The sequence below is a fragment of the Gossypium hirsutum genome, chromosome A12 (assembly GCF_007990345.1).
Source record: "Gossypium hirsutum isolate 1008001.06 chromosome A12, Gossypium_hirsutum_v2.1, whole genome shotgun sequence".
Lineage (NCBI taxonomy): Eukaryota > Viridiplantae > Streptophyta > Magnoliopsida > Malvales > Malvaceae > Gossypium > Gossypium hirsutum.
In genome coordinates, this window is record NC_053435.1 from 66,704,213 (window position 1) to 66,715,194 (window position 10,982).

Sequence of the window (10,982 nt, forward strand, 5' to 3'; positions counted from 1 at the left end):
TTGCAGGAGGTATTGGGAACGAAACTGAATTTTAGCACAGCTTTCCACCCGCAAACCGACGGATAGTCCGAGAGAGTAATTCAGATCTTAGAAGATATGTTGTGGTGTTGTTTTCTCGAGTTCCAAGGCAGTTAGGAAAAGTATTTACCGCTAGTCGAATTCGCCTACAACAATAGTTATCAATCAAGTTTGAAAATGGCGCCTTGTGAGGCTTTGTATGGGCGGAAGTGTCGAACACCCTTTTATTGGACCGAGCTGAGAGAGAATCAGATACACGAGGTTGACTTAGTTAAAGAGACCAATGAGAAAGTTAAGGTGATTCGCAACTATTTGAAGGTCGCTTCGGATAGAAAAAAATCCTATGCATATTTGAAACAGAAAGAGATTGAGTTTCAAGTTGGGGATAAAGTATTTTTGAAAGTATCCCCGTTAAAGAAGGTTCTCTGATTTGGAAGGAAAGGAAAATTAAGTCCACAGTTTATTGGACCTTATGAGATTATAGAGAGAGTGGGGCCTGTTGCCTACCGTGTCACACCCCTAACCCCTATCCATTACCAGATTAGGGTTATGGGGCCTTACTGTATTAAACACAGTTCAGCACAATCATTCCTCACCTCTTATACACCAAAAATTTAATAAACATTTAAAACTTATGAAATTCAAATATCCACAATTCATTTATTATAAATTCGAACTCATGAGTCATATTTCCAATTCAGAAATAATCATACCTTACTGAACATGTATCGTAAATAAGCACATTTCAAAAATTCCAACTAATTCAGTACTAACATATATTAAAATTCAACTGATCATGTTTCATAATTACTAAATTTGAACCAAACTTGTATATATCAAAGACATGTTCACATATTTAATACTTCCAATATTCAATTCCCTATATCCTTCACATTAATGCCATTTTCATAATTAAATCATATTCTATTATATATCATTACACTTCATTTACCATTTGATTCCATACCAAAACGATAAACCAAAACAATCATTAAACACATTCATTGACTTTTCACTTAGCAACCGAACCTATTAAGTTAATATACCATCCTCCATCATTCCAATTATACCATATTTCATATTTCCAAAATGAGTTAACCATTAAACCGATTTCCAAAACCAAACTCACCAAAACAATTTAATTAAGAACATGTAAAACCAAACTTAAGCATAATAAGCAAGCCATTTTCGTATACATACTCATTCAGAATAATTAACTCCAAGACTAGCCTATACATGCCACGTAAACAAGTCTCAAAATATTATTTACTGAGGTGATAACTGGATAGTGTGATGTTGTCTCCATCGACTTCCAACCCGAGCTGATCTCTGAAAATCTATGAACATAGGAATAACACACAGAATAAGCTTTGAGAGCTTAGTAAGCTATAAGCAAATAAATAACTCAATGACTATAACAATACAATTACCAAACCAATTTATACTATCATAATCACGTTTAACTTCAAACTTATAATTTCATATAATACATATACTTCCATTTTGCCAAATATCCATACAATTAATAATAATATATCATTCAAATTCCCAAAGCCACAATATCAATAATTAACCGATTATACATAAACTCATATACATATATTCATGGATCATTTCATAATTATTCTTACTTCATATTATTTATATAAAATTTGCACGTAAGTCACAATATGATATCACTATACTAATCCTTTGGACAAATGTATTGTATCTATTATCAAGGTACATTCAACTTCAAAGCCATAGTACTATTGTATAATCGAATATATACACACACATAAAGATATATTCCTGAATCAAACTTCAATATCTTTTACTTATACTTATCATGTAGCCGCATATACATACGTCTAAACCAAAGTATCATACACTATTAAAATCATATTATCAATGCATAAAACCGAATCTTTAAACACTTGTTTACATATACTCATGTATTAAACCTTAATACCACATAAGTTCACTTAAATTATGGCCGAATATACATGGTCACAAATATATACATAATGAAGAATCATTTCATTAATATTCGAATTATTTATTCATAAAGCCGAATACACATACAAATCTTACATATTTGTTTTTCATTTCTATCATACATAATTTAACACAAATATTCAAGTACTTACTTGCCTTATCTCACATAGATAACAAGATAAATCATCCTGGCCTTTTAGCTCGTTTTACTTTCTCAAACACAACTTATCCTTGCCCGATGAACCATTCAGATTTGAATAAGATACTTGGATAATCACATATATCATACAATGCCAACATCTCAGACATGGTCTTACATGTTATCTCATATCGATGCCACTGTCCCAGACAGGTTCTTACTCGAATCAAATACGATGCCAATGTTCCAGACATGGTCTTACACGTAACCACATAGATCGATGCCAATGTCCCAGATGTGGTCTTACATATAACCACATAGATCGATGTCAACATCCCAGACGTGGTCTTACAAGAAAACAATTATATCGATGCCAACGTCCCAGACGTGGTCTTACTCGGAAACACATATCAGAATCCATGGTTCAAACGGGGCTTTCAGACATCGTAATTTAATCAAATCGAGCTTGTACATGTAACTTTTAAATATATTCAAATTCAGGTTTCATTTATATATATTTTTACACAATTCAATTCAGCATATAAATTCAATATTTATTCAAAGTTAACAACATTTATTTTCTTAAAAACTTACCTCAAGTCAGAGATGATTATTCCACGACCTTCTCTTATCCCTGGCTTATAATCGATCTATTTATTTCACAATTAAACCATAATAATAAATCAATATATATTAACTAACTCAAAAGTGAAATCAAGTTCAAACCCAAACCATCCTATCAGTTAATTACAATTAATAAAAACATCCTTATTACTCACAAATGGTCAACACAAACACAACCATTATCCAATTTGTTTCAATTTGGGCAACATGAATACAATAGGAATTTATATTTGTTCATGAAACTTAAAGTCACAAAGATTTACATATTTGGATAGCATTAAGATACTCTTTAATAAACAACATTAATACACAAAATCAAAACATGACAATATAATTGAATATTTAATATCAATTTAGACAACATTCAATTCTGCATTCCAGCAGCGCAATTGACCCACTGAAACAAACTTTAATAATAATTAAAGTTAACTTATTATTACAGCACTTATTCATCACTAATTACACTCTTTGACAATTTAAACAACATTAATCGGCATTATTATCACCTTTTTCTCCTGTTGTAATAAATAACCCATAAACTGCCTAAACAATATAAACATATGGTTATTGATTACTACTTAATCAACTCATTAACTAACATCTAAGACATAAATTCTGTAGCATTTACTCTGCTTTTATCCTCATTTAATAACTTTAATAACAGTTGCATTAACCTCTTTAACATTCATATTTTTACACATAAACTGCAACTAATAAATATTATTAATATAACACCTCAAAAGGCATTCGGTCATACATGTGCAGCGTCAATTTGGTCTTTTTTTTATCTGCCCAGCTACTTTAATAACAGCATTAAACACTCTTTTTCTCAAGTTCCAGACATAATATATACATAATTATATATTCATTGACAACTTTAACCATTATAAACAAAATTTAAAATCACCCAGACTACAGTTATTGATATCTAAACAACAATTTACTGCTGCATTACTACACCAACAACTGTTCATAAAACGACATGAGTACATCCCTTTTTTTTTAAGTATCATTATTATCGAAATATTCAATATCATTTACCATGATTGAACGATAATAACAGAGCAGCAACTAACAATACTAATAGGGGGTACAATTCGGACAGCATCTAACAGTTTTTCCCAAATTTGCAAACACAGAAAATAAAAGTTTAAGGAAAGCTTGCTAATATTTCCCAACACCGATTTTATCAATTCAAATTCTTGTTCCTTTCCTCACACATTCAGCCGAACTTAAATCAATAATTTAACCAAGATTCATCAATAAAAAGCTATAGGTAATGGAGAGTTTTGAAGAGTTACCCTGTTACTTCAAAATTTTAGCTTCCAAGCAAACAATTTCACGATTTTCCCACTGCATGCAACCGGCCTCTTCCCTAGCTTCCATAATCTCCTTTTCTCACTTATTGTCGGTTGGAAAGAATGAAGAAAAGATGAACTCTAATGTGGCTTTGTTTTATTATATTTCATTTTAATAAGCGAAGTACTAAATTAACCTTTGTAATTTAATATCAAAACCTTTTAATGGTGGTCCATTACCATCCACTTACCTATATAGTGGCCAAATATCATTTTAAGGACTTATAAATTAATAGTGTGACAGCCCAAAATTGACCCTAGTCGGGAAGTGGTTTCGGGACCGCTAAACCTAGTCACCGAAATGTTTGAATGTGATATTTATTGTCTAGAATATGTAATTATGAATGTGTGAAAATTTCAAGCTTCGATTTAGTCGATTGCATGTGAATTCAGTTAGTAGGACTTGTGTGACACTTTTGAAATGTGATAGGCTAATCTATAAGGATCTAATAGTGCATGTAATAAAAAGGGAGGACTTGCATGTCAAATTTCCCCCCTAATTAGTAGTGGCCGGCCATGCTATGAGTGGAAACATGTCACAAACATGTTATGTTAGTGAGGTATGTTAGGAAAAATAAAATAAGGAGTATGGGTAATAAAGAAATGGAGAAAAAGAAAGAATGTGTGTGAGTGTTCTCCCCCCCCATTGCCGTGAGTTGAAGAAAAGAAAAAAAAATTTGTTCATCCTTTTTCATTTCTTTTGGCCGAAAATTCTAAGGAAGAAGGAAGGAGTTCTTGCTTCATGTTTGGTCTGGAAGAGGATTAGGAGGAGGTTTGGCCATACTTGTATCTAGATTAAGGTATGTTTGAGGTTGTGCCATGAGATTCATGCATGTTTTTAGTTGCTAGCTTGAGTTCTAATTAGCCATGGTTCAAATCTTTGCTATGTCATGGGGATGATATCCGGCCAAGGTGGATTTTGTGTTAATGTCGTTGCATGCTAAATGTGAAGCTTGTTAATGATACATGTGATGGTGAATTGATTAACTCTTGGATTTTCTTTTTAGCATTTTTGAGTGAGACATTAAGTTCTTTGTTTAACCATGATCAAAATTGAAATGGTAAGGTGTTGTGATGTATTCGCCCATGGTATATCCATAAGTATGATTTATGCTTATTGCATGGTAGGTAAGATTTGTGTTTTGGATTTATGTTTATGTTTGGTTATAATCAACCTTGTGATTCGGCTCTTACACATATATATATATGTTTGCACATGGTGTATTGGCATGACATATATAATATCTCAAGGTATATATTTTCATATGATGGTGTTTCGGTTATGGAGTAAATGATGGATGCGTATTGAGTTATAATATGTAATGCATTAGTTAGTAAAATGTATGCCATTTGTGTGTGGTATTAAGTATATAATTGGCCTCAACATAAACATGCATATTCGGCCACATGAATGAGTACATAGGTTGATGTGTTTGTTCGGCCATAGGTAAGCATATTGAAGGATTTATCTTGACTTAGAAAATTCGGCTAAGGAGAATACTAACTAATGTGTTGAGTTTGATTCATGATTCCGTACATATGTGACTTTGATGTCTAATGAATTATATATGGGCTAAGTACCTTGAGTTCCTCTTTTCGATGCTCAAATGATTAAATCAATTTATTTGTTAAATTAAGCTCAAGAGTAAAGGGAACTAAATACGATAAAGGGAAGGAAAAAGTGGTCGAATAGCCATCGAAATCGTTCGACAACATCCGAGGTAAGTTCTTGAGTAATAGAGCTTAAATTATGATTTGATTAGATCATGTTTTAAGCAAATCAAAATCATGCTCTTTGTGTGTGGCTATTGAGCCGAAATTGCAAGAGTGATAAGTGTCTTGTGTTTGAGTTTTGCTAATGAAAATGAAATACGAATGTGTCATGATTTAATGTTAAATGTGCATGGTTATTCGAATGATGTCCGGGCTAAGTCCCGAAGGCTTTGTGCTAAGTGACCATATCCGGACTAAGATCCGAAGGCATTTGTGCGAGTTACTAATTCCGGGCTAAGCCCGAAGGCATTGGTGCGAGTTACTAAATCCGGGTTAAGTCCCGAAGGCATTTGTGCGAGTTACTATAACCGGGCTATGTCCCGAAGGCATTTGAACGAGTAGCTATATCCGGTTAAATTCCGAAGGTACGTGATTCGGGAATGAACGATCTTGCTGTAAAAATTTCAGTTAATACGCTTGTAACATCCCAACATTGAGGTATGTTTCGTATGTGCTTTGAATTAGTTGAGCCCTTACAAATAAGTATTCGCTCAGTTGATAAATGAGCTACCGGCCTTTGGCTAAGTTGATCTTTGTGTATGAATATAAGGGTTGGTAATGTGAAGTAAGTATGATATTGAAAATTTGTGCATATGAAATTATCTGTTTAGCTACATGAATGCTATACTTTGGTTGTGTCTAAATTCTTTGCTCAAAACTTACTAAGCATTTAATGCTTACTCCGTTTCTTTGATTCTCTGTTTTATAGATTTTGGTTCTTCAGCTATCAGACTCGGGATTTTGAAGTCGAAGTCGCCCACACTATCAAAGCTCCTTTTGGTATACTTTTGGTTGAACTTTGAAATGGCATGTATAGGACTACCCTTTTTGTTGTGGGTCATGGACCCTTTGGATTTGTATAATTTTGGATAGCCATGCGAAAATGGCTTATATATGTTTGAGCATAATGTTATAATCATTTGGTATGGATATGGTTATTGAGAGGTGTGGATATGCTTAACAAGGATTGGCCATGGGAATAGTTAATCACTATCATAATTTGTGCTATTTATGCTAAAAGGGCTAGTTGAATCATGGAAACTATGAAATAGGTAAAGTCTACCTTAAAGGCAGATGCTGACAGTAGCAGTGATGTAGATTTGGAAAATCACTAAAAATAGTAGGAATGGAATTAAATAGTGCATAAATTATGTAAACTAACCTTGATGAATCTATTTTCATAGGAAAGTAATGAAACGATCATATGAACAGTATGTTATGAGATATTCAGGTTTTCGTGAGACAGGGCCAGAACGGTTTCTGGATTCCCTGTTCCGACTTTGGAAATTCATTATAAATTAACCAGAGATAATTAGAAGTCATGCCATATATTCATAGATTCATTTTTGAGTCTAGTTTCTATAGAAACAGACGGCATCAGTATTGAAGCCCTGTACAGGGAGATATCCAAATCGTAATGCATGAAGGTCAATGTAGTCGCACCCTATAACAGGGGAGAATTTAACTAATAAAATGTACTAATTGGCCCAACCAAAAATTCTAGAAAAAAATATGTAGATGGAAATATGAGTCTTGTTTCAGGGAAAAATTACGAAACTGATTTTCGAGTTTTATAACTCAAGATATGATTTTTAAGGTGACAGTGACACAGTTAGCCAACTCCCTGGAAATTTTTAAAATGGACTGTAAAAGTAAATGAATTAAGTCGGTTAGCACCTCGTGTTCGACTCCGGCAACGGTATCGGGTACGGGGTGTTACAAATAGGCCATAGAAAATTAGTATTTTTAACAAATAGAAAGTCACTTTTGCATTTTACGCGATTAAGTCCTTTTTATCAAATTAGACAACCAATCGGTAAAATTAATTCATAAAAATTTCACCCATGCATTCTAACATGCTGTAAACACATAAAATAATATATAAAAAAATTTACGACCTCAGATTTATGGTTTCGAAACCACTGTTCCGACTAGGGTCTAAATCGGGCTGTTATATATCGATTGGGTTTGCCCTCAGAGTTGGAAAAGATTCACAACGTGTTTCATGTGCCCATGTTACATCGATATAGATCGGATCCTTCGCATGTGATCGTGCCAAAAGAGTTTGAGATTAGCTCAGACATGACTTATGGTGAAGAGCCAGTAAAGATTTTGGCTCGGGAGGTCAAATAACTTAGCAATAAAAGTATAACACTCGTTAAAGTTTTGTGGCATCGGCATGGAGTCGAATAAGCCACATGGTGACCCGATGATAAACCGTAATTTATACATATTTTTACCTCATGCTTAGCATATTTTTTGATGAATTATCCTTAGATTTGGTGAATTCGGTGCTCCTAATCCTTTAATTTCATGTTTTATACTTAGGAGAGCATAGGAGAGTAAAAAGAGTGAAAAACGGGCCAAAAATAGAGAAAATGGGTCAACATGGGAAATCAACATGGCCTGGACTTCCTCACACAGGTAGTTTACACACCTGTGTCCATTCAACAGACTCGAGCACAGTTTGAAGCAATTGCACATGGGCGTGTCCCTGTCGAGCCCAAGTCTAGTCCTATTCGGAAAAGGCCACTCTTGAGGGTTTAAAAGCATTCTAAAGCCTATATAAACAGCCTAGAAGGTACCAAAAAGGGACACACAGAGTAGGAGGCAAGGAGTTACTCAAAGAAAGTTGATTGATCCATCTCAGAAGCCAGATTCACTTCAAGACTGAAGATCTCCATTCAATTCCCTTCAAGAGTTCTTGGGTTTTCTTTATGTTTTGTTATCATTATTCTTTTGAGATGTTTTCTTTCATAAATATGAACTAAACCCCCTAAATACCTAAGGGGAATGAAACCTAAGATGGAACTTGTTATTATTATCTGAATTGTACGACAAATATTTAACTTGTTCTTAATTATGAGTTCTTAATTCTTGCTTTAATATTCCAGGATATTGATTCAAGTATTGATGTGCTTATTTAGAGGAGCAAAAGTCCTTATCTAAGAGTAGATCTAACATAATTAAGCGGAGTTGATTGCACGCCTAGAGATAGGGTGACAAGATTTTGCCGAATTAGGGTGAAACCTAATAAGGGAATCCATAGATCAAGTTAATGCAACACTAGGGAGTTAATTAGAAAGAGATTTCAATTAATCAACCTAGGGTTAGACGTTGTTAGTCTCGAGAGAGATAATAATATAAATTAGGGATTTCTACGGATCAAGTCAAGTGAATAAATCATCTGATTCAGAGTCAATAACAAGTGAAGTCTAGGTGGATTTTTCCCTAATGTATTGTCCAAATCATTCAGATTTCCCAAAAGTTATTTCCCCAATTTACTTTATGTGCATTCTTAGTTTAGTAATTAGTTGAGATAAAACAAACCCTTTTATTTTTAGGCTAGATAATAAAAAGAAAGTTAATACTAGTACTTTTAGTTCCTTTGGGTTCGACATCCCAGTCTTGCCATAAGAGGTGTGCTTGCCTTTGTCGTGATAATAGTTAGTTTTCAAGAATGAACATTCCTAAATTATAAAACTTATCACGATTCACATCACGATCAAGTTTTTTGTGCCATTGCCAGGGAACTAAGATATTAGGAACACTCAATTTTTATTACTTTAGCCATTTTATTTTTATTGTAATTTAAATTTTTATTTTCTTTTCTAATTTTTCATTTATTCGCTTCTGGCAGGTTTTTATAGTGCATGACTAGAAGAAGCCCATCAGGACCATTACTTTTTGACAGTGAGATCGATCGCATAGCTTGCAGAAACTGAAGAGAAATAAGGCGAAGCCTAAGATACACAGAGGAAGAGCAAGAGGACGACATTCACACCACAATTGAGGAGATGGATGAAAATTAGAAAAATCTGCTACCTCCTACTATTGCTGCTCATCTAGTAAATCAGAATCCTGCTCCACGCACTATGTATGATTATGCTAAACCTACTTTAACAAGAACTGAGTTAAGTATAATTAGGCCTACTATTGCTGCAAATAATTTTAAATTGGAACCTAACACAATTCAAATGATCCAACAGTTTGTTCAGTTTGATGGTTTGTAGGACGAGGAACCAAACGCTCATTTGGCAAATTTCTTAGAGTTTTGCGACACTTTTAAGATCAATGGCGCTTCTGATGATGTCATTCACCTTCGGTTGTTTCCCTTTTCGTTGAGGAACAAAACTAAACAGTGGTTGAACTTGTTACTACGAGGGTCAATCACTACTTGGGAACAAATAACCGAAAAGTTTTTACTGAAATATTTTTCGCCTGTTAAAACGTCCAAATTAAGGAATGATATCTCTTCTTTTGTGCAGATGGATCTAGAAACATTCTATGATGCATGAGAGAGATACAAGGACCTTTTGAGAAGGTGCCCTCACCATGGGCTGCCCTTATGGTTGCAAGTTCGAACATTTCACAATGGCCTGAATCCTTCAACTAGACAGATGATTGACGCAACTGCTGGTGGGACTATCAATAATAAGGCACCTGAGGAGGCTTATGAATTTATAGAGGAGATGTCACTGAATAACTATCAGTGGCAAGTCATGAGAACAAAGCCGACAAAAGCAGCTAGTGTTTTTAACCTCGATGCGGTTGCTATGCTATCTAACCAGGTAGAACTCTTATATAAAAAGATTGACTGTTTGTGTAGTTCTACTCAGGTACATCCAGTGATGAGGTGCAATTCAAATGGAGGAGGAGCATACATAGAATATCAACCCTTCAACCCTATCATCGAGGAGGAACAAGTCCAATATATGGGTAATAATAACTCTAGACCTCAAAATAACCCATATAGTAACACTTACACTTATATTGCAGATTGGAGAAACCACCCGAATTTCTCATGGGGAGGTCAAGGGAATCAAAGACCACAACATCCTTCGGGTTTTCAACAACCATCTTACCAACAGGAAAAGAAGCCGAATCTTGAGGAGATGCTAAGAAAGTTTATCGCGGTGTTGGAAACTCACTTTCAGAATACCGAAACAACAGTTAAGAATCAACAAGCGTCGATCCAAGGGCTCGAAACTCAAATATGTCAACTCGCCAAATTGATTTCTGAACGATCACAGGGTAGCCTGCCGAGTAACACTGAATCTAACCTAAGGGAACAGTTCAATGCAATTACCATT

The 10,982-nt window shown here is 34.3% G+C and overlaps 1 non-coding gene across 1 annotated transcript; it reads right to left on the reverse strand.

Moving 5' to 3' along the window:
- Window positions 1–10,124: 10,124 nt before the first annotated feature.
- On the reverse strand, window positions 10,125–10,231 carry LOC121211660 (small nucleolar RNA R71). Its single transcript, XR_005906879.1, has one exon. It is a non-coding gene; the product is annotated as a small nucleolar RNA R71 (small nucleolar RNA).
- Between the last annotated feature and the right edge of the window lie 751 nt (window positions 10,232–10,982).